Source organism: Rhinoderma darwinii, unplaced genomic scaffold (assembly GCF_050947455.1).
Source record: "Rhinoderma darwinii isolate aRhiDar2 unplaced genomic scaffold, aRhiDar2.hap1 Scaffold_127, whole genome shotgun sequence".
Lineage (NCBI taxonomy): Eukaryota > Metazoa > Chordata > Amphibia > Anura > Rhinodermatidae > Rhinoderma > Rhinoderma darwinii.
In genome coordinates, this window is record NW_027461959.1 from 2,683,353 (window position 1) to 2,709,002 (window position 25,650).

At 43.4% G+C, this 25,650-nt stretch overlaps 1 long non-coding RNA gene across 1 annotated transcript; it reads right to left on the bottom strand.

The window, feature by feature from the left end:
• Positions 1 to 1,602: 1,602 nt before the first annotated feature.
• LOC142699087 (uncharacterized) lies at positions 1,603 to 12,503 on the bottom strand. The gene is made up of 3 exons (XR_012865977.1): positions 11,451 to 12,503; positions 4,913 to 5,065; positions 1,603 to 1,724 (listed from the first exon to the last, which is right to left on the bottom strand). It is a non-coding gene; the product is annotated as an uncharacterized LOC142699087 (long non-coding RNA).
• Positions 12,504 to 25,650: the final 13,147 nt, after the last annotated feature.

A 25,650-nucleotide genomic window follows, 5' to 3' on the forward strand; every position in this document is an offset into this window, starting at 1 on the left:
GAAAAAAAAAAACACCAAGGAAAAAAATGTAATTAAAAAACTACGGCCTCCTCCATTTCCCCTCTAGCCGTCCTTTCCATCTCCAAAATGGTGTGTTTTCTGCCATATTAGGTAGAAAAATTTATATTTGCTCACCATTTAGGCAAAGTAGCAATAGGGTATATTATGCAGCTTCTCAAACTCTACCTTGAAGAGCTGTGTGGTTTGTATTTTAACAGTAACTTTTTAATCTAAATTTACTTTTTACTCTGCCTGACTTGGTATTTATTTGTTCAGAGTTTCAAGCTCACATTGACTTGGTCCTCCCCTATAGGACCTCTCTATCTGTTGAACTAAGTATCATTACTAAAACTTATCTGAATCTGATTCTTAAACATCTAGTTACTACTTCTGATCATACAGTACAGTCAGCCAAGCCTACCAAGTTACCAAGTTCAATCACACAATATTAAAATGAGTAAGGAGCATGGATACATATCAGCATTAGATACACATGGGTAGAACTTATCATTGTCAAACCTTGTTCTTGAAACTTAAAAAAATGTTTTACATTTATTAAAGATCATATCCGACTACTACCATAACAATTGACAGACATCAGGGGCTCCTTCCAGGAGAGTAATCACTAACCAGAGCATTGCCGACGCTCTGGCCATGGATTCCTGGGTTTTTAAACTCCTAACATCACTGTCCATATAGTGAAAGTGACATCAAGGGCTTTCCCAAGTCAGGAGTTCCCGGCCAGTGAGTGCTTGTGATGCTCTGGCCGGGGACTGCAGAGTTTAAAGCCAAATATGGATATTTAAAGTCATATATGCACAGTAAAGTGAGAGGCTTTCTCTACAAGCGTAATTCCCGGCCACAACGCTGCCAACGCTCCGACTTGGAATTCTCACATTACAAAGCCCCTAATGTCACTGTCTATGTACAGACAGTAACATCAAGGGATCCTCCAGGAGCAGAATCCATATATGGACAGTGACGTCAGGGGCTCCCTCCAGGAGTGGAATCCCCAGCCAGTGCAATGCCAGTGTTCTGGCCTAGGATTTTGGCATCTTAAAGCTCCTAACCTCAGTGTCCATTTATGGACAGTGTTGTCAGGGGCTTCCCTAGGAGCAGAATCCCCAGTCAGAGCATTGCTAACGTCAGGGGCTTTCCGAGCCCAGTGCTTAAAGTAACGCTGTGCCCGGGGAGTTCAGGTGATATATCCCACTCTATGCCTATACAGCCTTCCGTTGGAGGTATACGTAGAGACTTCTCCCAACGCATACCTCTGACGAAAATAAAAAATTGAATGTGAACATACTCCAAGAAGCCCACAGCTCTGAATAAATATGGAGCAACTTGGGTTGTCAGTGCTGCATAAACTGACATCTACACCAGTTAGCATAGATGTCAGCTATAATATCCGCAGGTGTAAATTAAATATGTCATGCAGGAGATCTGCTCTCCCGCTGGTCCCGACTTACTAGCTGAAAAGACGTGAAAACAGCATAATGTCTCAAAAAGCTAACATTTTTACTCAAAACGGGCATGCGCCAAAATTTCCCATTACATTACTTTACAAAATCATGTATTATAAAATGTTTTACTTTTGAGCTACTTTGCCTAAATCGTTAGCAAATGAAATAAAAGACACCTAGGAAAAAAAATAATTAAAAAAACACCGGCCTCCTCCATTTCCCTTCTAGCTGTCTTTTATATCTCCAAAATAGGTGTGTTTTCTGCCAATTTAGGTAGGAAAAAAAAAGAAACAATTTGCTTATCATTTAAAGAGGCTCTGTCACCACATTATAAGTGCCGTATCTCCTACATAAGGAGATCGGCGCTTTAATGTAGGTTTATTTTAAAAAAACTATCTATTTTTACCACTTTATTAGCGAATTTAAATTTATGCTAATGAGTTGCTTAATGCCCAAGTGGGTGTATTTTTACTTTAGACCAAGTGGGCGTTATACAGGGGAGTGTATGACGCTGACCAATCAGCCTTATGCACTCCTCTCCATTCATTTACTCAGCGCATAGGGATCCTGCTAGATCCTTATGTGCTGTCTTATACTAACACATTAACAATACTGAAGTGCTTAGACATTTAATAGACATTCCACGGGATGTCTATTCACAATCTCTGCACTTCGTTACTGTTTCTATGGTAGTTACAGCAGAGGAAGCGTGATCTCGTTGTATCACGCTTCCTCTGCTGTAAGTACCACAGACAGAGGAACGAAGTGCAGAGATTGTGAATAGACATCCCGTGGAATGTCTATTCACTGTCTAAACACTTCAGTAGAACGGGTGTCGCAAAAAAAAATTATTATATATAAATTTGATTTTAGTGTGTTATTAAAATGCATTTTATTTATTTGTGTGTTTGTGTTTTACTTTTTTATTTTTTCTAACTTTTACTTCACTATGGGGGCTGCCATTTTTTTTTTCCATCTCTGTATGTGTCGATTAACGACACATACAGAGATGGAATACGGCACATACATCCCCATAGAGAATGCGAACGGGAGCCGTTCCATTAACTATGGTGTACGCCGTCTGTGTGGGAAAGGCGCATGCGCCGCTCCCACACAGTCCAAAAGGAAGGTCTTCGGCCGAGCGACATCCAGCGCCATTTTCATGTGGACCGGAAGCCGCGGCCGGACAGTAAGATGACTACTTCCGGTCGTGACTTCCGGACATGTGATTAGAAGCAAGTACTAGGACGGAGCGAAGTTAGCGGCGGCAGGAGCAGGTAAGTTGTGTTTGTGTATGTTTGTGTTTTACTGTGTGATTACCACTGTATGTAAGCCTACTACACTGTGCATTCGCTCAAAAAATGACGGCACATAGTGTAGGAGGTTTGAACATTCAACCCCCTCCTTTCTCCTGGCACTAGCCAGGACAAGGGAGGGGGGATTCTGTGAGCTCACTAGAGCGTGTGTGTCTATACCAAATTTGCAGCATAAAGCAATGAGGTTGCTTTACCACATTGCAATGCTGCAATTTTGGGAATTGCTCCCTCTAGTGACCAGCACATGGAAATGTTATAAATTAGAATCTAATTTATAATATTTCCTGAGTTGTGAAAAAATTAAAAAAAATAAGACAATGTCTAATCATGTATATACTAACAAAAAAGTCATGTATATACAACTAAAAAAGTTTCAATACATTAAAGATAATATCCGACTAGCTTAATTCATTTACCCTACCTTAACAACTAACAATGTCACTTGTTGTGAAAATTGACTTTTAAGTCCTAAAGCTGGTCACATGAATACAATGGGGGAATTTATTAAAGAGGCTCTGTCACCACATTATAAGTGGCCTATATTGTACATGATGTGATTGGCGCTGTAATGTAGATTACAGCAGTGTTTTTTAATTTAGAAATACGATCATTTTTGACAGAGTTATGACCTATTTTAGCTTTATGCTAATGAGTTTATTGATGACCAACTGGGCGTGTTTTACTTTTTGACCAAGTGGGCATTGTAAAGAGGAGTGTATAACGCTGACCAATCAGTGTCATACACTTCTCCCCATTCATTTACACAGCACATAGCGATATAGCTATATCGCTATGTGCAGCCACATAAACACACTATAACATTACTGCAGTGTTCTGATAATGAATATACATTATCTCCAGCCAGGACACGATGTGTATTCAGAATCCTGACACTTCTCTGTGATTTACAGCATAGCAGGCGTTGTCTCGTGAGATTACGCTGTAAGCTGTCATTTACAGCGAGATCTCGCTGTGCTGTGCTGTAGTCTCACACAGATGCTACAGAAGTGGTCAGGATTCTGAATAGACATCACGTCCTGGCTGGAGGTAATATATATTCATTGTCAGGACACTGCAGTAACGTTAGTGCTTGTATATGTGGCTGCACATAATGATATAGCTATATCGCTAGTGCTGTGTAAATGAATGGGGAGAAGTGTATGACGCTGATTGGTCAGCGTCATACACTTCTCTTCACAACGCCCACTTAGTCAAAAAGTAAAACACGCCCAGGTGGTCATTAAGAAACTCATTAGAATAAAGCTAATATAGGTCATAACTCCGTCAAAAAAGATCGTTTTTCTAAATAAAAAACACTGCTGTAATCTACATTACAGCGCCGATCACATTATGTACAAGATAGGCCACTTATAATGTGGTGACAGAGCCTCTTTAAGACTGTCATTTCATATGCCATTGTTAAACAGAAGCCTGCAGAAGTAAGTTGCGATACATTTACTGTTAGTGCATTTTTACTACTTTTTTGTAGGGTTTTTATGACTGCCTCTGACAATCCTTCGGCTTTCAGTATCAGGCCCTCAGAAGTCGACTGCACTATTTATTCTGTCAAAACAACGACGGAACCTTGTCACAACGGTGACAAACGGAAACCATTAGCAACGTTTCCGTCACTATTTAGATCAATGGTGATGCAAACGGAAGCTAAGGTTTCCGCTTGCCTTTCCATTGAGGGGTTTCCCCGATGGAAACTCTCAAAGGAAAGACAACGCTGATGTGAACACAGCCTTAGAGGGCATCTCTACCCATAAAATGCTGTATTTGGTATTCTTCCATAGTGTAAATTTTTCTTTTTGTCATGCATGTAGCCATATAACTACAATCAGGGGTGCACCAGGCTGTTAAGTAAGTTCTTATGACCTCCAGGTAATGCTATAGCAGCATTCATGGAAAGAAATCAACATTAGCTTATTGTATATTGAAAGCTGCTGCAGCACTCAGGAGGAAGGACGTTACAGCCGCTTGAGTGGCCATACAATAATTAGATATGAAAAGGGGGACACGGTTTTGAAAACTGGTGTAACTCTTGAAACATGTAAGAAACATGTAAAATGGCCTAGAGAAAGTCTGAATGTGACCCCCTGCCCTGGCATACAAAACTGGAATGGTCTTTACCTGTTTCCCTGCGGTGAACTTTCCTGCAGAGCCTGTGATTATGATGTGAAGATCTTGTAGCATGAAGAAAATGGTGGTCTTGTCTGAGAACTGAACAGGTCTGATGGGACGAAGACGGCTCTACACATAAGAGCTGCTGCATCAGGTGCTTGTCTGTAAAAAAGACACATCACAATGCCTTAGAATTCCATCAGCTGTGATGTCATCAACTGAAGGGAGAAGACTATGATGTCAACTGTAGGGAGAAGCCTGTGAGTGCTATAGATGAATATCCATGAAGAATTCATCATTTGTAGAGCACTGAAAGCAGATCATTATGCTTTATAAACAAATGTACATTTTGAGGCAACTCTGTTAGTAGAAAAAAAAAACACATCGTATACCATTTTACACGTTGGCAATAGAATTCAGAATCACTACTGTAGGCTTATACTGGAACAATTGGGAACTTATTAAGGTTGCAGCATGCTTGGCCATTTTTATTTTTTTGCCTTCTAGCCATAATCTTTTTTTTTACTTTAATGTCTACGTTTCTATTTGAGGCCTTGTTTTATTTTTGCAGGACAAGGTGTAACTTTTTTATGCATCACGTTTACGCTAGAAGACTTTCACTTTTGATTAGCACTTTAGAGCTTTACATGTGTATTCTTTTTATAATATTTTTTGTGCTGCATTAACATAATAGCCCAGCGGATCTCTACCTATAATATGCTGCCCTTCAGGAGTATTCCCAGGCACAATCCTCACTTCCTCATGTCTCATGTTAAAAGTGACACAAAGGCCTCGTTTACACGAGCGTGATATACGTGTGGGCGACGCGCGTGCTTTTCACGAGTGTCGTACGCACCTATATTAGTCTATGGGGGCATGCAGACAGTCTGTGAGTTTTGCTCAGTGTGAGTCCGCTGAAAAAAACTCACGACATGTCCTATCTTTGTGCGCTGTTCGCGCATCACGCACCCATCGAAGTCAATGGGTGCGTGAAAACCACGCATGCCGCACGGAAGCACTTCCGTGCGAACTGTGTGATTCGCGCAACAGCTGTCAAACTCTGAATGTAAATGTTAAGGATCTGCCAGGCACAGCTTCTGTATCCACGCCCATAGGTAATGAGTCTGCACGTGCTTCTATGTCTGTGAGACTGACTCCATCTTCCACCACTCAGGATGGCAGGCTTAGAAGTGGGAGAGCCTATCATAGCCTGGCCAGACGGAGCTAGCTCCCACCCTCTGTCTATTTATACCTGCCTTTCCTGTTCCTCCTTGCTTGTGATTCTTCTCATTTGGTTTCCTGGCCCTGCTGCAGCTTCTTGATCTATTTGACCCTGCTTCATTTTGACCCTGGCTTTACTGACTACTCTCCTGCTCTGCGTTTGGTACCTCGTACACTCCTGGTTTTACTCGGCTCGTTCACCACTCTTGTTGCTCTCGGTGTTGCCGTGGGCAACTGTCCCTTTTCCCTTGCTTCTGTGTACCCTTATCTGTTTGTCTGTCATGCACATATTGAGCGTAGGGACTGTCGCCCAGTTGTACCCCGTCGCCTAGGGCGGGTCGTTGCAAGTAGGCAGGTACTGAGTGGCGGGTGGATTAGGGCTCACTTGTATGTTTCCTTACCCCGGTCATTACAGTAAACAGAAAAGCACCACGTGCTTTTCTGTTTACAAACATCCAAATGGAGTGTCATAATGATGGCGGCTGCGAGAAAATCTCGCAGTCGCACATCATACGCTGATGACACACGGAGCTGTTAAGTGCCTTTTGCGCACGCAAAACGCAGCGTTTTTTGCGTGCACAAAACGCACACGCTCGTGTAAATCAGGCCTAAGGGTGTGTTCACACGGCTTATTTTCAGCTGTTTTTCGGGCTGTAAACGCATTGAAAAATGGCTGAAAATACATGGCCTGAACACCTCCGAACATATGCCGATAAATGTCAATGGGAAAAACGGCGTTTCGTTCCCACGGGGCGTTTTTTCTTACGCATCGTTTCTAAAAACGGCAAATAAAAAAACGCCCTGTAAAAAAGAAGTGCATGTCACTTCTTGAGCCGTTTTGAAGCCATTTCGCATTGTCTCAAAGAAAAACAGCTACAAAAATGGCAGTAAAAAAACGCATCAAATAACGCTTTGCATAAAAAACACCTGAAAATCATAGGCTGTTTTCCCTTGAAAACAGCTACGTATTTTACAGCCGTTTTTTGTTAAGCATATGAGCATATCCTTAAAGGGATTTTTTTTTTTTTTTTAGTTAAACAATTAGTGTATAGGTGATTAAACATTGTTCTAATTTTTTTAATTTTTTTCACAAGTCAGGAAATATTATAAATTAGATTCTAATTTATAATATTTTCCAGCGCTGGTCACTAGATGGAGCAATTCCCAAAATTGCAGCACTGCATGTGGTAAAGCAACCACATTGCTTTATGCTGCAAAATTGGAGAAAACTCACTCGCTCTAGTGAGCTCTCAGAATCCCCCCCTGCCTTATCTTGGCTAGTGCCGGGAGAAACGAGTGGATTGAACGGTCAAACCTCCTACACTGTGTGTCGCCATTTTTTGAGCTAACACACAGTGTAGTAGGTTAACATACAGTAGTAAACACACAGTAAAACACGAACATACACAGACCTCACTTACCTGCTCCTGCCGACGCGGCTCCCTCCGGCCCGTCCGCTCCGTCCGCTACCTCCGCTCCAAGTGCACACGTCCGGAAGCCGCGACCGGAAGTAGTAATCTTACTGTCCGCCCGCGACTTCCGGTCCACAAGAAAATGGCGCCGGACGTCGCACAGTTCAATTTGGACTGTGTGGGAACGGCGCATGCGCCGTTCCCACATAGACGGCGTACAGCATAGTGGATGGAACGGGCCCCGTTCGCATTCACTATGGGACTGTATGTGCCGTATTCCATGTCTGTATGTGTTGTTAATCGACACATACAGAGATGGAAAAAAAAATGGCAGCCCCCATGGACAAGAAAAAGTGAAAAAATAAAAAAAAGTAAAACACAAACACACAAATAAATAAATTTTTTTTAATAAAACACTAAAAGCAAATTGATCGAAAAAATTTTTTTCCCGTGACACTCGTCCTTTAACCTTAAAAACACACATTAAATGAAATAAATCCTTTTATAAAATTGTCCCCTATAGATAAACCTGCAAGACTTCCAGCAAGCTGCAGAAAAAAGCCGTTGTGATTTTGCAGAAAAGAGGGAGCCTTTTCCTACCAGCCTCCTCTATCTAAACATCTGCAGCGGAAATGCCACTTGTGAACGCCCTAAAAGTATGTTCACACTGAGTTTTTTGTAGGCAGAAAAATCGGCCTCAAAATTCCTTCAGGAGGCTGCACTCTCTTTGCTGCGTTTTTTTTTTTTTGCGAGTTTTTCAGCCGTGGGCAAAAAGCGCAGTGAAAAACATTTTCTCTGCCTCCCATTGATGTCAATGAAAGGTCAGAGATGGAAACGCCTGAAGAAAGAGCATGACACTTTTTTTTTCCTGCAAGCGTTTTCTTTTCCACTCGCAGGAAAAAAAAGCCTTTACCTCCCTTTGAAATCAATGGTAGGCGATTTCTGCTGTATTTTGGCGCAGTTTCCAACGTGTTTTCCGCACCAAAAACAGGGCCCAAAAAAACTCAGTGTGAACTAGGCCTAAGGAAATGACGCAGCATTTACAGTAGCAGCACAGTGAATGAGATTTGAACAAATCTCATGCAGACGCTACAGTAAAAATCTGCAGCAAAAACGTTCATAAATTGACCTGCAGTGCGGATTTTAAATCCTCAGCATGCCAATTTATGCTGCGGATCCGTTGCTATTTTGTTGCTGGTTTTCCACATTGATTAAATTCAATGAGGAAAACCCGCAACAAAATAGCAACAAATCCGCAGCATAAATTGACATGCCATTGATAGGTCAATTTATTAAATTTTTTGCTGCGGAAGTGAAACCTAGAACAAATAGCAAATGTTGCCACTTTTGTGGCGGAAACGCTGCGATTCTGCTTCAAAATTCACAAAAAAGCTAATGCTTACCTCCAGCCTTTGTCATAGTGACGCGTTTCTCTGTCCTGAGTGACACCTGGCCTCCTGGGATGACGTTTCAACCCATGTGACTGCTGCAGCCAATCACAAGCTGTGGCGGTCAATTGGGCTGCCGCATCATTCCAGGAGGCCAGGCTGCACTGAAACGGAAGAAGGCGTTGCTATGACAACAGCCAGGGGTAACTATCAGCTTATTTTATTGTTTTTCAAGCAGTGTTTCTGCAGCGGAGATTCCGACTGAAAATCGGCACCATGTGCACTTTTTCAGGCGGAATTCCCTGCAGGTTCAAGGTTGGATATGCTGTGTAGCCTAAAGCTGGGTTCTCACTGTGCAGATTTTGCAAGTATCCCAAAACTAGGAACTGAACCTAAACAGAAGAAATATATAAGGGAAGGCCTTATAGGTCCGCTCTCCTTGATCCAATTCTGGCTTTGGCTTACAAAATGCTGAAAAAATCTGCAGCAAATCTGCACTGTGGAAACCCAGTCTTAGGCCTTATTCACACGAACGTGTCCGTTTTACGAGTGCAAAAGTTCAGTGTGGCATCTGTATATGGTGCGTGGCTGCGTGATTTTCGCGCAGCCGACATCATTATGACACTCTGTTTTTATGTTTACAAACATTAAAGCAGGAGGTGCTTTTCTGTTTTCATTCATTTCTTTTGCTACTGTAGCGAGCATCACGTGCGGCACCGGGAAGTGCTTCCGTGTGCCGAGCGCGATTTGCACGGACCCATTGACTTCAATGTGTGCGTGCTGCGCGAAACACGGGCAAGTATAGGACATGTCGTGCGTTTTACGCAGCGGACACATGCCGTGAAAATCACGACATGTCAGAACGGCCCCATTGACTTACATAAATCCGTGCGACGCGCATGATTTCCACGCGCGTAGCACGGACGTAATACACGTTCGTGTGAATAAGGCCTAATTTATTTAGGGGGATTTAGTATTTTACAGTTTCTATTACAACTTCACATGGTTTGTTACCCAGCTTTCCTGGGATCCTGAAAGACATATCTGGCTAGCTAAGCTACAGTATACAAAATGTATCACTGCATAAAAAGGCAGGTGTATTAATCGCAGCTTCACAGCGATTCTTGGCTCCTGATTAGCAAATCTGACTAGTAATGCTACGATATAGGGGATGTAGATTTATCAATGCATGACTAGGCAGATCTGGCATTCTGCCGCCTGGGAAAGATTGGTAACAAACTCTGTGGGGCAGTGATGGATGGCATATTGGTCATATAAAACACACACAATACTGCTCTGATACGTTGAGTGTATCTAACAGATAGTATCAGGGCAATATGGCTTGTGGTCACCATTGCAGATCCACAGTGTTGCTGCTCTATGAGAGCTGAGTGACTAGTCGTTCTAGCTATATATATATATATATATATATATATATATATATATATATATACAGGCCATGCTCCAGGTTTATGTGGGCCCTTGGGCGACACAGACTTAGTAAGCCCCTTTGCGGGGGAACTCACAGCGGCAGTAAAATGTCAGAAAACTTAATTTTTTTGTCCCCATGTAGACATTAGGCCCTGTTTATGCCCTCGTATAGAATTTATGCCCTCAGTTTGTACCCCCATAAATGTAGTGCCCTCTGTAGATAGTGCCACACAGCCCCCCTCCCAGGTAGTGCCAAACAGCCCTCTCCTCCCAGGTAGTGCCACACAACCCCCCCCCCCCTCCCTGGTAGTGCCACACAGCCCCCCTCCCAGGTAGTGCCACACAGCCCCCTCCCTGGTAGTGCCACACAGCCCCCATCCCAGGTAGTGCCATGCAGCCCCCCCTCCCAGGTAGGGCCACAAAGCCCACTCTCCCAGGTAGTGCCACACAGCCCCCCTCCCTGTAGATAGTGCCGTTGGGGTTCCCTCTAGGAGTAGAATACCCAGCCAGAGCATTGCCAACGCTCTGGCTGGGGATTCCACTTCAGGAGAAGCCCCTGACATCACTGTACATATATGGACATTGGTGTCAGGGGAAACCCCAGAGCCATAGTCCCGGGCAGAGCACTATTAGCACTCTGCCTGAGACATTTGACAGGGCTCAGGAGTGAAAGAGTACCATGTAAAATTGAGGCCTAATTTGAAGATTTACAAAGTATTGGTTCACAATTGCAGGGCTCTGATGTGAAATAATAAAGGAAACCCCTGACAAGTGACCCCATTTTGGAAACTGCACACCTCAAGTCATTTATTAAGGGGTGTAGTGAGTATTTTCACCCTACAGGACTTTTCCATAAATGATTGCGCTGCGGATTGTTGCAGAGTACAAATTTTAATTTTTCCCTAGATATGCTATTTCAGTGGCAAATATTGTTAAAAGTGTTGTCCCGGGTATGAAAATGCCTTATATGTGGAAGTAAACAGCTATTTAGGCACTGTCACGGCGCGGGGTGTGGACCCACTGACCCGAATCGCGTAGTGGGATAGCAGCTGGCCAACTAGGTACAATACAATGTCTATAGTCCAGAAAGGGTACCTGAGGCAATGTAGACAGTAGCGGTGACACAACTTGACATTCACTGTAGATGGCACAGTAGATGCAGCGGAAGACACGACTTGACTCTCACTGTAGATGGCACAGAGGCACGGTAGCACAGGATACAGGGTACAGGCAGCAGGAACCGGTAATACTGGGAACTGGAAAACACTAGGAGACCATGTGCAAGACAAACTTTAGGCATACAACAACGTTCCGACAATGATCAAGTGGGTAGGGCCCTTTTTATAGTCCAGCAGCATTCTGGGCTAATTACTGATTTTAAACAACTGGACGCGTACTGGGCCTTTAAGGCAGTACTCGTGCGGGCGCGCGCGCCCTGCAGGAAACAGTCTCAGAACCCGGAAGTTAGTGCCGGCGTCTCCCTGGAGTGAGATGCCGCCGAGAACACAGTCGTCCATGGCCTCGGCCGTCAGAGGGTAAGTTTGAACTAGGGTCCGCGGCCATAGACGTTGTAGGGTTCAGAGGGGAGGGAGCGCGATTTGTCTTTTGGAGAGTGGATTTGCTTGGTAGTCGTTTTGCTTGAGTATTGCTGGTATTTTTACGTTTACGTGAGGGTACATGTAAGCTGGGCAGAGTACATCAGGGACGTAGTCAGGTGGTATAATAATCTGGTTAAAAAACCCAGTAAAATAATCCATAGATGTGTGTTACGCTGTGAAGCAATCCTTTCTGCACAGGCCAGTGTCGCACTGATAAATAGTCCTTACTTATTCCCTTTTGTTCCATACTCCGCACCTTTGCAGTTTGGGGAATTTTGATGGGAAAGTGTTGTCCTGGTATAATACGGGCACCCTCGCTTCCAGCAGATATGTTTGGGACCCCTCCTTGCGGGACGAGCTATAGTTTTTATTTTTACCATTTTGGGGTACATGCGACTTTTTGATCACTTTTTATCCTATTTTTTGGGAGGAAAGGTGACCAAAAAACTGCAATTCTGGCATTGTTTTTTATTTTTTTTTATACAGCGTTCACCATGCATTATAAATTACTTGTTAACTTTATTCTGCGGGTCAGTACGATTCCGGCCATAACTAATTTATAGCACTTTTTTATGTTTTACAACTTTTTGCACAATAAAATGACTTTTGTAAAAAGAATGTATTTTTTCTGTCGCCAAGTTGTGAGAACCATAACTTTTTCATTTTTTCGTCGACGGAGCTGTATGAGGGCTTGTTTTTTGCGAGACGAGCTATAGTTTATATAGGTACCATTGTTGGATACGTGCGACTTTTTGATCACTTTTTATTCCAATATTTGTAGGGCAAAGTGACCAAAAAAACGATATTCTGGTATCGTTTTTTTATGTTTTTTTTTTACACCATTCACCGCGTGGAATAAATAAAATAATATTTTTATAGTTTAGACCATTAGGGTATGTTCACACGGCCTATTTTCAGACGTAATTTGGGCGTTTTACGCCTCGAATTACGCCTGAAAAAATGGCTCCATTAAGTCTACAAACATCTGCCCATTGCTTTCAATGGGTTTTACGATGTTCTGTTCCCACTAGGTGTAATTTTACGCGTCGCTGTCAAAAGACGGCGCGTAAAAAGACGCCCACATCAAAGAAGTGCATGTCACTTCTTGGGACGTTTTTGGAGCCGTTTTTCATTGACTCCATTGAAAAACAGCTCCAATAACGTCCGTAAAATACACCGTGAAAAACGCGAGTAGTTACAAAAAACTTCTGAAAATCAGGAGCTGTTTTCAGGCGAAAACAGTGCCGTAATTTCAGATGTATTTTGCTACTGCGTGTCTACATACCCTTACGGAAGTTTCCGTGCTAGGCAGACCGGGAGGCCAGAATTAAGCCTCTGGTTGTCATTGCAGCCACCGGAACCCCTGCAATTTCATTGCTGGGGTTCCGATGAGCTGCAAACAACCTAAATGCAGCAATCGTTTTTGACCACTGCATTTAAGGGGTTAATAGCGGTGATCGAGCTCATTTCGGTCCCCACCATTACAGCGGGATGTCAGCTGTAATACACCGCTGACATGCGGCAATGATGGCGGGAAGGGGTTAAATAGAGAAATATTTACATAATAAAGCTGTGGCCACTTCCACTTTACCACACAAGGTGTCTTTGGTTTTATTTAAGGTAAAATAATGGTGTAATAGGCCAATGGCAAGTTGGTTTTAAGTTGGTGAATGTCCTTGCAGTCTCACAGCAGAATGGTAGAGGCACAGATCCTATGTAATGTATCCACGGGATAACTGAATATGACTAAACATGGTGGCAGTCATGTGACCCTCCCCTCTACATACACACACATCCATCATGTGACACCTAGCATTAACATGACATACATGTGTTGGGAACGCATAGAGGACACATCCATGGGCTAAGTGAATAGGACTAATGGTAGAATAATGATGACCAACCACATCACTGTTCGTGTATTTACTAAAATGGCCGCCTGTCTCTAGGTGATATTTAAAATGTCTGCCTGTCTCTAGGTAATGTTATCATGTTGTTAATAAAGTTAGCTGTTTTAGAAAAAAACAAAACACATAGAGGAGACAGATATGTTACACAGACCCTGACAGACATGATGAGAGGCTGCTGGAAGAGGGAATACTTATAAGGTCTCATGCACACGGTCGTAGCCATGTGCACGGTCCGTAATTACGGGCACGGATGGCCGCGGACTGTCACCCATGTTTGCGGGCCGTGCTGCCATTATAAAGTATAGGAGCACGGTCCGTAAATTCAAAAAATAGTCCTATATTTTGCGGTTCATTTCTACGGCCCATACACCTCCCTGTAAATATACGGGAAGGTGTCCGTGGCCATAGAAATTAATGTGTCAGTATTTTTATCTGCAATTATGGATCCGTAATTGCGGATAAAAATGATGGTCGTGTGCATGAGGCCTAACCTCTGTTCCTCAGTAAAATGCTATTGACGGGTTAGATACCTGGACAGTGTTACCTGAATGCTGGGGGTCACATGGTGTGTGCGCGTGCGTGAATGTATCACATGACTCTCCCCGTATTTAGTCACTTCAGTTAGCCCATGGATGCATTACTATGGACTATACTATTATTATTTATTGATTTTTACAGTGACAACTGCACTGATATGAGAAAGGTATGAGAGCAGAATGTCTAATACATGAATATTAGAGAACTGTATGATTTCCTATTCTATAAATAAATGAAACAAATAAAAACTGGACAACCCCTTTAATAAATTTGTTGCATCTTCGGCTGGCCGTGTCCCACAGAGTCAAATCCGGTTTGTGACGTAAATTGTAGTCAATCTTTTGGACCGTGGGAGGCCCCGCCCCTCCTGCCAAGCCGCTCCCATTTTTTTTAAAGTTGCAAGAGCGTTTCAAAACAACAAATAAATCGCAAATAATTCGGCAATAGGGTGTGCGCCATAATTTTGGACTTTTTAATGCCAGAAAACTGGGGTGATGCCCTTCATAAATTTCCCCCACATTCTCACAGTCTCCTCTGTGGAGCATCATAAAGTTGCAAAGTCTGAAGATCAAAACTAAAATCGAAAGTAGTCCAATGTTTACATCACAAACATACACTTCATAAATGATTGTAAAAAACAGATGATCTACTTTATTACATGTACATAGGATGTGGTTTTAGCATACAAAGTGACTGCAAGACGTCCTCAAATACAGTAGTAACCACAGTGTATCCAAATCCAATGACAGCCAGTGTCTTCCACTACAGTGACAGCCACGGAGCCCCCGATTACAGACAGACAGTGTCCCCAAATACAGTAACAGCCACAGTGTCCCCAAATACAGTGACAGCCACAGTGTCCCCGATTACAGTGACAGCCACAGTGCACCCGATTACGGTGACAGCCACAGAGCACCCGATTACAGACAGACAGTGTCCCCAAATACAGTAACAGCCACAGTGTCCCCAAATACAGTGACAGCCACAGTGTCCCCGATTACAGTGACAGCCACAGTGCACCCGATTACGGTGACAGCCACAGAGCACCCGATTACAGACAGACAGTGTCCCCAAATACAGTAACAGCCACAGTGTCCCCAAATACAGTAACAGCCACAGTGTCCCCAAATACAGTAACAGCCAAAGAGCACACGATTACAGACAGCCAGTGTCCCCAAATACAGTAACAGCCACAGTGTCCCCAAATACAGTGAAAGCCACAGTGTCCCCGATTACAGAGACAGCCAGTGTCTCCAAATATACTAACAGTCACAGTGCCCTAAATACAGTGACAGCCACAGTGTCCCCGATTACAGTGACAGCCACAGTGCACCCGATTACAGTGACAGCCACAGAGCACCCGATTACAGACAGACAGTGTCCCCAAATACAGTAACAGCCACAGTGTCCCCAAATACAGTAACAGCCACAGTGTCCCCAAATACAGTAACAGCCACAGAGCACCCGATTACAGACAGCCAGTGTCCCCAAATACAGTAACAGCCACAGTGTCCCCAAATACAGTGAAAGCCACAGTGTCCCCGATTACAGAGACAGCCAGTGCCTCCAAATATACTAACAGTCACAGTGCCCTAAATACAGTGACAGCCACAGTGTCCCCGATTACAGAGACAGCCAGTGTCTTCCACTACAGTGACAGCCACAGTGCACCCGATTACAGACAGACAGTGTCCCCAAATACAGTAACAGCCACAGTGTCCCCAAATACAGTGAAAGCCACAGTGTCCCCGATTACAGAGACAGCCAGTGTCTCCAAATATACTAACAGTCACAGTGCCCTACATACAGTGACAGCCACAGTGTCCCCAAATACAGTAACAGCCACAGTGTCCCCAAATACAGTAGTAACCACAGTGTATACAAATCCAATTACAGCCAGTGTCTTCCACTACAGTGACAGCCACGGTGCCCCAGATTACAGTGACAGCCACAGTGCACCCGATTACAGTGACAGCCACAGTGCACCCGATTACAGTGACAGCCACAGTGCACCCGATTACAGTGACAGCCACAGTGCACCCGATTACAGACAGACAGTGTCCCCAAATACAGTAACAGCCACAGTGTCCCCAAATACAGTAACAGCCACAGTGTCCCCAAATACAGTGACAGCCACAGCGCCCCCAGACACTGACAATCACAGTGCTCCAAATACAGTGACAGCCACAGCGCCCCCAGACACTGACAATCACAGTGCTCCAAATATAGTGACAGCCGCCAGCATAATTTACCTTGTTTTATGGTGAATCCAATCTAAGGCCTCATGCACACGACCGTATTTTTTCCCACCCGTAAGTACTGGCGTAAATACGGGTCCGGTGTCACACGTATTCCACCCGTTTTGCACCAGTATTTACGAACCCGTGCTCGTAAATATGGGTCCGGTGTCACACGTATTCCACCCGTATTTACGAGCACGTTTTTGGCGGCAAAATAGCACTGCACTAATCGGCAGCCCCTTCTCTCTATCAGTGCAGGATAGAGAGAAGGGACAGCCTTTTCTGTAATAAAAGTTAAAGAAATTCATACTTACCCGGCCGTTGTCTTGGTGACGCGTCCCTCTCTTCACATCCAGCCCGACATCCCTGGATGACGCGGCAGTCCATGTGACCGCTGCAGCCTGTGATTGACCTGTGATTGGCTGCAGCGATCACATGGCCTGAAACGTCATCCAGGACGTCGGGCCGGATGTCGAGAGGGACGCGTCACCAAGGCAACGGGCGGGAGACCGGACTGGAGGAAGCAGGAAGTTGTCGGTAAGTATGAACGTCTTTTATTTTTATTTTTTACAGGTTTATACTGATCGGTAGTCACTGTCCAGGGTGCTGAAAGAGTTACTGCCGATCAGTTAACTCTTTCAGCTCCCTGGACAGTGACTATTTACTGACGTCGCTTAGCAACGCTGCCGTAATGACGGGTGCACACATGTAGCCACCCGTTATTACGAGAGCTCCATAGACTTCTATGGACTGTCCGTGCCGTTATTACGGCCAGAAATAGGACATGTTCTATCTTTTTTAACGAAACGGGCACCTTCCCGTGAGAAAACGGGAAGGCACCCGTCGCCAATAGAAGTCTATGAGCCCGTTATTACGGGTCGTGATTACGACCCGTAATAACGGGAGTTTTTACGGTCGTGTGCATGAGGCCTACGCAAGAGGAAGCGTCACTTGCAGAGTAGACTCTTTGTTGGAGATGCTGCCACCTGCTGGCTGTACTTGTTCTATGTCTTCTATATAAGGGTATGTTCACAAACACTAATTACGGACGTAATTCGGGCGTTTTTGCCCCGAATTACGTCCGAAAATAGTGCCTCGATAGCGCTGACAAACATCTGCCCATTGAAAGCAATGGGCAGACGTTTGTCTGTTCACACGAGGCGTAATTTACGAGCCGCTGTCAAATAACGGCACGTAAATTGACGCCCGCGTCAAAGAAGTGACCTGTCACTTCTTTGGCCGTATTTGGAGCCGTTATTCATTGACTCCAATGAATAGCAGCGCCAATTACGTCCGTAATGGACGCGGCGTTCAAGCGCCTGCACATGCCGTTACGGCTGAAATTACGGGGATGTTTTCAGGCTGAAACATAGCCGTAATTTCAGCCGTTACGGACGCCCTCGTGTGAACATACCCTAACAAGTAAATCTTTCACAACTTGCCCAAAGACCACCTGCTGAACAAGTTTTCGGCAGGTTTATAAGATGAAAAACTGCCAGGCTGCAAAGAAAGCAGCCCAATTTGCCAAGTTGGCAACCCTGCTTAGGGCCCTAAATAAATGGCAGATCTGTGCAAAATGTATTTTATTAGATATTCTGACCACATAGTGGAGCAAACATTAACCCCTTTCCGTCGTAAACAACTTTCAGATTTTAATTTTCGTTTTTTTTCTCCCCACCTTCCGAAAGCCATAACTTTTTTTTTTTGCGTCTATATTGTCCTATGAGGGCTTGATTTTTGCGGAACGAGTTGTAGTTTTTCGTAGCACCATTAAATGTAATGTTCTAGGAAACGGGAAAAAAATTATTTGTGGGGTAGTAAATTTACAGTGATTCCTCCATGTTTTTTTGCGCATCGTTTTTACGGAATTCACTGTGCAATTAAAACAACATGTTAACTTTATACTGTGGGTCAATACGATTACGGCGATACCAAATATATATCGTTTTTTCTATATTTTACTACTTTTAAAAACCTAAGTGTAAAAAATACAATTCATTTTGTATGGCCAAATTCCGAGAGCCATAACTTTTTTATTTTTCCGTCGATTAAGTGGTATGAGGGCTTATTAAACACCTTATTAAACACCTGCATTAACCCTTACTTCACCACCTGCCCGGGGCCACTTCCTTACAGTGGGGCTCTGTGAGGAAAGGGGGCACGAAAGATGGCCACAGGCTCTGTAGGGTAGCGGGGTAGCACAGGGTGACAAGCAGGCACTGCCTACTCTTCAGCTTCTTCTGCTGGCTGGGCTGGCACTGCTGTACAGGGCTGGCTTCAGACTGGTGGCAGGCACTCAAGACTCCTGCCTCAATCAAAGCTCTACCTCCACAAACATACAGAGACACCCTTGTCACTGAGGGAAAAGACAGAGTGGGAGGGGCTAGTATGAGTGGGGGCGGGCACTGCTGTACAGGGCTGGCTTCAGACTGGTGGCAGGCACTCAAGACTCCTACCCTCAATCAAAGCTCTACCTCCTCAAACATACAGAGACACCCTTGTCACTGTAAGGAGGGAAAATACAGAGTGGGAGGGGCTAGTATGAGTGGGGGCGGGCACTGGCTATTGCTTGGGATCCGTATAGTTTCAACATATAGGTCAACGGAACAGGGCTCTGCGATGCTATAGTGCCCGTTCCATTCACCTAAATGCAGCTATATGGGCCCTATAGTGTTAGGATATCGGTGGACACCTTTATGAGTTTTACATGTTAGCGGTTTTCTGGAGTTATAAAACTTGCACTAAGTTTCAGGCTGCAAATTTCATTCAGAAGTATTGCAATGTATTATATTAGCAATCAGCATATTGTATGTGAAAATCCCGCAGCAGGACTAAAATAAAAATGTAAAAAAAAAGTTTCATAAAGTTTATAGAAAAATGAAAAAAGAAACTAGTTTCCCTTACAAAATGCCTGACAGTACAAGATTGGTATCGTGGCATCTGTAGCGACCTGTACTATAAAAATACAACATTATTTATCCTGCACAGGGAATGACGGAAAAAACAATGTCAGAATTGCTATAATCTCGCCTCCCAAAACAGCAAAAACAACTCATCAAAAAACAATGGTGAAAAAAAAGTTTCATTCTCAGAATGAAGTGTTTTTAAAAGTTTTTATTGTGCAAAACGAATAAAACACAAAATAACTGGATATGTTTGCTATCGCCATAATTGTGACGACCTCCAGAACAAAGTCATGTCATTTGTACTGACCATTGAATTCTATAAAAACAAGACTAAAAGTTGTTCAATACATTTATGTGCCCCAAAATGGTAAGATTAAAAAATACACCTCATTCCGCACCAAATAGGCCTTTATAAGGCGGTGTCGATGAAAAAACAAAAAACCATGGAAATGTGGAGATGAAAATAATCATCATGTGGACCCCAACATGGTGCCGGTAAGACATACAAGGAATACACTTTCTAATAGGCGTCCTGCGGGCTTCTGCGCAGGTCAATTTAAATAGAGGGGGAAGCAAATATTAGTAAATCTGTCGTTAACGAGAATACATAAAAACATGGGATTTATTTTGTTATTGTCCATGTCATGTACAGATAAAGTACAACGCTGCCTGTACCCGCTGCCGCCAAACAGCAGGAGATGTCGCGGAGCCAAGAACTGCTTAGTAAATCCGCAAATAACACCGCGTGGGTTTTGCCACCCGGCAGCCACCATTGTTCAGCTGCAGGGTGCATGGGCAGCCTAACTGTCAGTTAGTCACATGGCTGCTTAACATTAAAGCAACAACTGAACAGTTCAGCCCCATCTGTTGTGCTACACTGCATAGTGTGACTATATTGTGCTGTGTGTAGTGTGTTCAGAGTAGCGCTTACCGATAGATGTGCAGGAGATCTGAGCACTCACAACCAGGTACACATGAAAGGAAATCATGTGCAGGACATTCTCCTCAGAGATCACCAGTCACTGGAAGAGTCGTTACAACTCAACTGATCATGGCAGTCGGCCAACGGTCTTACCAACCAGTCCAAATCATACAGCCAATCACTGCCAGACATGTCTGTCACATGACCTCTTCACTGCAGCCAATTGTCTTTCAGGAATTATCTTTAAAACTGGACAAATATCATTTTTATCAATAATCTTTTGGGACAGTATTTTCATCCAAATCAAACAAAGCAGATATTATAATGTGTAAGGAAGGGAAATCCCATCATGAAAATGTTCCCAGTCTATTCATTTTCAACAACTGTATGTGGCAGTTTTTAATGGCAAATTCCCAGTGATCGAGACCACGGCTTCTCAATCTTTTACTGCTGGGTCCTGAACCAGCCAGAACATGGCGATGACCGGGCCTAAGAAATGGTCGCAGTCCATGCCAAGATGTTTACAAATATTTATTTCTCAGTTTGTCATAATGTGTCATTGTTGTGCAGCGACAGACGCCATACAGTAGATTCGAAGATTCCTTTCTAGGATTTTTTGTTCTATGTTCACCCGGGGGTGTATTTGTTCCAGATTTTCTGCAAAGATTCTTCACCAAAAATCTGCAGCAACTTGCATTGCAAGTTTTCCAAACCTCATTCACACATTGCAGAATAAATCAGCAGGGTTGTTGGGGCTTGCAGACTTGAAAATCCACAGCATGTTCTATTCTGCTGCGGAAAGGTGGAAGAATTTGTATTTGACCCTTGCCATGACAAATCTATGGTTAAATCCAAGTAAAAATCAGCTTCATAATCCTCAGGGGTGCGATGCAGATTTGTGTTGCTGATTTTAGGGCAGAAAATACTCCCTGTGTGAACATAGACTATGGCTGATGGGGCTTCTCTTTGCTGCATGACAGATCATATAGATTGTATTTTGCATGTTTACAATGTGTTCCTTTCCAAACCAGAACAGGTCACTTTTACAGCAGTTTCAGACAAGGTGGATCACATAATGCCGTCTGTACTATAGTGGGTTTAACCCCTTAGTGACCAGCCTATTTTAGGCCTTAATCACCAAGCAGTTTTTTACGTTTTACCATTGTGGCATTCAAAGAGCTAGAACTTTTTTATCTTTGCATCGACATAGCAAACATAGGGACTTGTTTTTTGCGGGACAAGTTGTATTTTTTAATAGTACTATTTTGGGGTACATATAATTTATTGATTAGCTGTTATTAACTTTTTTGGGGGGGAATAGAAATAAAAGTTTTCTTATGTTTTACTACTTTTAGGCCCGCTGCACACGGCTGTAATCCCAGTCCGTGATTACGGCTACGGCCGGCCACGGACAGTCGTCCTCATTTGCAGGCCATGCTCCCATTATAAAGTATGGGAGCATGGTCTGTAAAATAAAAAAATTACACATGTCCTATTTTTTACGGAAGCTTCCTATGGCCCGAGCACCTTCCCATAAATATACGGGACGGTGACCGTTGGCAAAAGAAATGAATGGGTCTGTAATTACAGTCGTTAATTACGGATGAAATGTACGGTCGTGTGCACGGGGCTTTACACAGTAAAAACACTTTTTTTTTAAAAAATTATTTGTTTTTGTGTCGCCATATTGTTAGAGCCATAACTTTTTATATTTTTCAGCCGATGCAGCTGTATGAGGGATTTTTTTTGTGGGATTACTTGTAGTTTTTATTTGTACCATTTTGGAGTACATGCGACTTTTTGATCACTTTGTATCAAACGTTTTTGAAGGCAGGATGAACAGAAAACAGCAATTCTAGCAAATTGTTTTTTACTTTATTTTTTATAGTGCTGGCCGTAGAGGGTTAAATAATGTAATAGATTTATAGTTGGGGTCGTTACAAACGCGTCAGTTTTTTAGGGGAAGAAGTGGGTTTTTAATTGTTTTTTAATTGAGGTTTTTATTTATTAATTACATTTATTAAGCTTTTTTTTAAACTTTTTTTTAGTCCCACTAGGGGACTTTACTATGCGATCATGTGATTGCTTTCATAATACATTGCAATACTTCTGTACTGTAGTGTATTATTGCCTGTCAGTTTTACACTGACAGGCATCTGTTAGGCCATGTCACTGGCATTCATTAGAGGCAGACCTGGGGGCCTCTTTTATCCACCGATCGCATCGTGGGTGTGCTGGTGGGGTGAGAGAGGGAGCCCCCTCCCTCTAAAACCACTCAGATGTGGTGACCGCCACATCTGAGGGGTTAAAAGGACGGGATCGATGATGATTTCGATCCCGCCCGCTCAAGCTTGTCTGCTCCCAGCCCTCAGATACCTACAGTAGCTGAGAGCAAAGCGATCTAACTGCTCCCGGCGACTCCGATTAAGGGCATGACCACACATGGCGGAATTCCTCCGCAACTGTCCGCATCAATGCCGCACAGAATCTGCGTTGCAGATTCTGCAGCGGATCTGCACAAAATGTGCAGAAAATTGATGCGGACTGGCCGCTGCGGACTGCAGGAAAAGTGCTTCTCTTCTCCCTATTCAGTGCAGGATAGAGAGAAGGGACAGCACTTTCCCTAGTGAAAGTCAAAGAAATTCATACTTACCGCCCGTTGTCTTGGTGACGCGTCCCTCTTTCGGCATCCGGCCCGACCTCCCTGGATGACGCTCCAGTCCATGTGACCGCTGCAGCCTGTGCTTGGCCTGTGATTGGCTGCAGCCGTCACTTACACTGAAACGTCATCCTGGGAGGCCGGACTGGAGACAGACGCAGGGAGTTCTCGGTAAGTATGAACTTATATTTTTTTTTACAGATACATGTATATTGAGATCGGTAGTCACTGTCCCGGGTGCAGAAACAGTTACTGCCGATCGCGTAACTCTTTCAGCACCCTGGACAGTGACTATTTACAGACGTCTCCTAGCAACGCTCCCGTCATTACGGGAGCCCCATTGACTTCCTCAGTCTGGCTGTAGACCTAGAAATACATAGGTCCAGCCAGAATGAAGAAATGTCAAGTTAAAAAAGCAAGACGCATCCGCAGCACACATGACATGTGCATGACAGCTGCGGACTTCATTGCGGAACTTTGAATCTCCATTGAAGTCAATGGAGAAATTCCGCCATGAGTCCGCCACTGGTCCGCAACAGACAGAGCATGCTGCGGACACCAAATTCCGCTCCGCAGCCTATGCTCCGCAGCGGAATTGTACGCATCGTGTAAACGAACACTGCTAAATTAAAGTGAAAGTCAATGGAGAAACGGCTCCGCTGCGGATTAACGCTGCGGAGTGTCCGCAGCGGAATTTAAGTGAAATTCCGCCATGTGTGAACCCGCCCTTATTCTGATGCAGTGCCATAGAAAGGCACATGAATCAGAATAAAGCCTGTTAGTGGCCGCATATTGGTGGTCACTAACGAGTTCATTATACAATGTTAGTAAACCAAAAAGAAAAGAAAAAGAAAAAAGATCCAGAAATATATACAGGCACTCTCAGGTATAAACAATTCATATAAAAATCACATTTATTTAAACCTCCGAATAATTCCAGATATATCAATATATACATACAAATATTATATAAAAAAATCTCCTGACCATAAGAGATGGATAACAAGTGATCTAATACACCAAAACATGTAGATAAATTCTCTCATATGCTACATTTGTTCTCACTAAGCATAGGGACAAAAAAGAAGAAAAAATAATCTGAACAGTCACTGGGTTGTGTTCACACTTGCGTTTTTTGACAAAATAAATTTTATCATTTCAAGGTGGCCACCATTCCTATTCGCAATGGGTAGCATTCTTTTTTGAGTAGTAAACTCCTATGCGTAGGAGATTTAGACTTAGGAAATAAATGATCCTATGGAACATGATCTGTTTTAACGGCAGATTTGTATGATATTAAGCTCTTCCCTCCTATTTCATGCAGCCTTATATTTTAAGGATGATAGATAGTTATAGGCAGTCTATTCAATAGACACAAGATCTCAATAGATCCCACTCCATCCTCTTTATTCAAGGGCGAATGATTTTCCCAGACTTTATCTGGAGGCTTATGTATTTACCTCTGATGTTCAGGTCAGCCTCTGTGATCCATATGCGAGAGCAGTCCATTCATAAGTGGGACGGAAAGACCTTCCAAAGAGAAGTCCCAGGCTGTGTAATCATCCGTATAACAGACCACTTCCGAACTCCACTGTAAAACCGGATGGCCGGCGACTTTCTCCTTTTCAACGTCCACTCAGTCCACAACGTGCGCGAGGAGATACACAGTCCGGGAGGGCAAGAGCATATGCCGGTAAATGAGTGAACTTCTATTCACATGGTGTCTCCTTCCATATCGTGTCTCCAAATTGGACTGTGTATCTCCTCGCGCACGTTGTGGACTGAGTGGACGTTGAAAAGGAGAAAGTCGCCGGCTATCCGGTTTTACAGTGGAGTTCGGAAGTGGTCTGTTATACGGATGATTACACAGCCTGGGACTTCTCTTTGGAAGGTCTTTCCATCCCACTTATGAATGGACTGCTCTCGCATATGGATCACAGAGGCTGACCTGAACATCAGAGGTAAATACATAAGCCTCCAGATAAAGTCTGGGAAAATCATTCGCCCTTGAATAAAGAGGATGGAGTGGGATCTATTGAGATCTTGTGTCTATTGAATAGACTGCCTATAACTATCTATCATCCTTAAAATATAAGGCTGCATGAAATAGGAGGGAAGAGCTTAATATCATACAAATCTGCCGTTAAAACAGATCATGTTCCATAGGACCATTTATTTCCTAAGTCTAAATCTCCTACGCATAGGAGTTTACTACTCAAAAAAGAATGCTACCCATTGCGAATAGGAATGGTGGCCACCTTGAAATGATAAAATTTATTTTGTCAAAAAACGCAAGTGTGAACACAACCCAGTGATTGTTCAGATTATTTTTTCTTCTTTTTTGTCCCTATGCTTAGTGAGAACAAATGTAGCATATGAGAGAATTTATCTACATGTTTTGGTGTATTAGATCACTTGTTATCCATCTCTTATGGTCAGGAGATTTTTTTATATAATATTTGTATGTATATATTGATATATCTGGAATTATTCGGAGGTTTAAATAAATGTGATTTTTATATG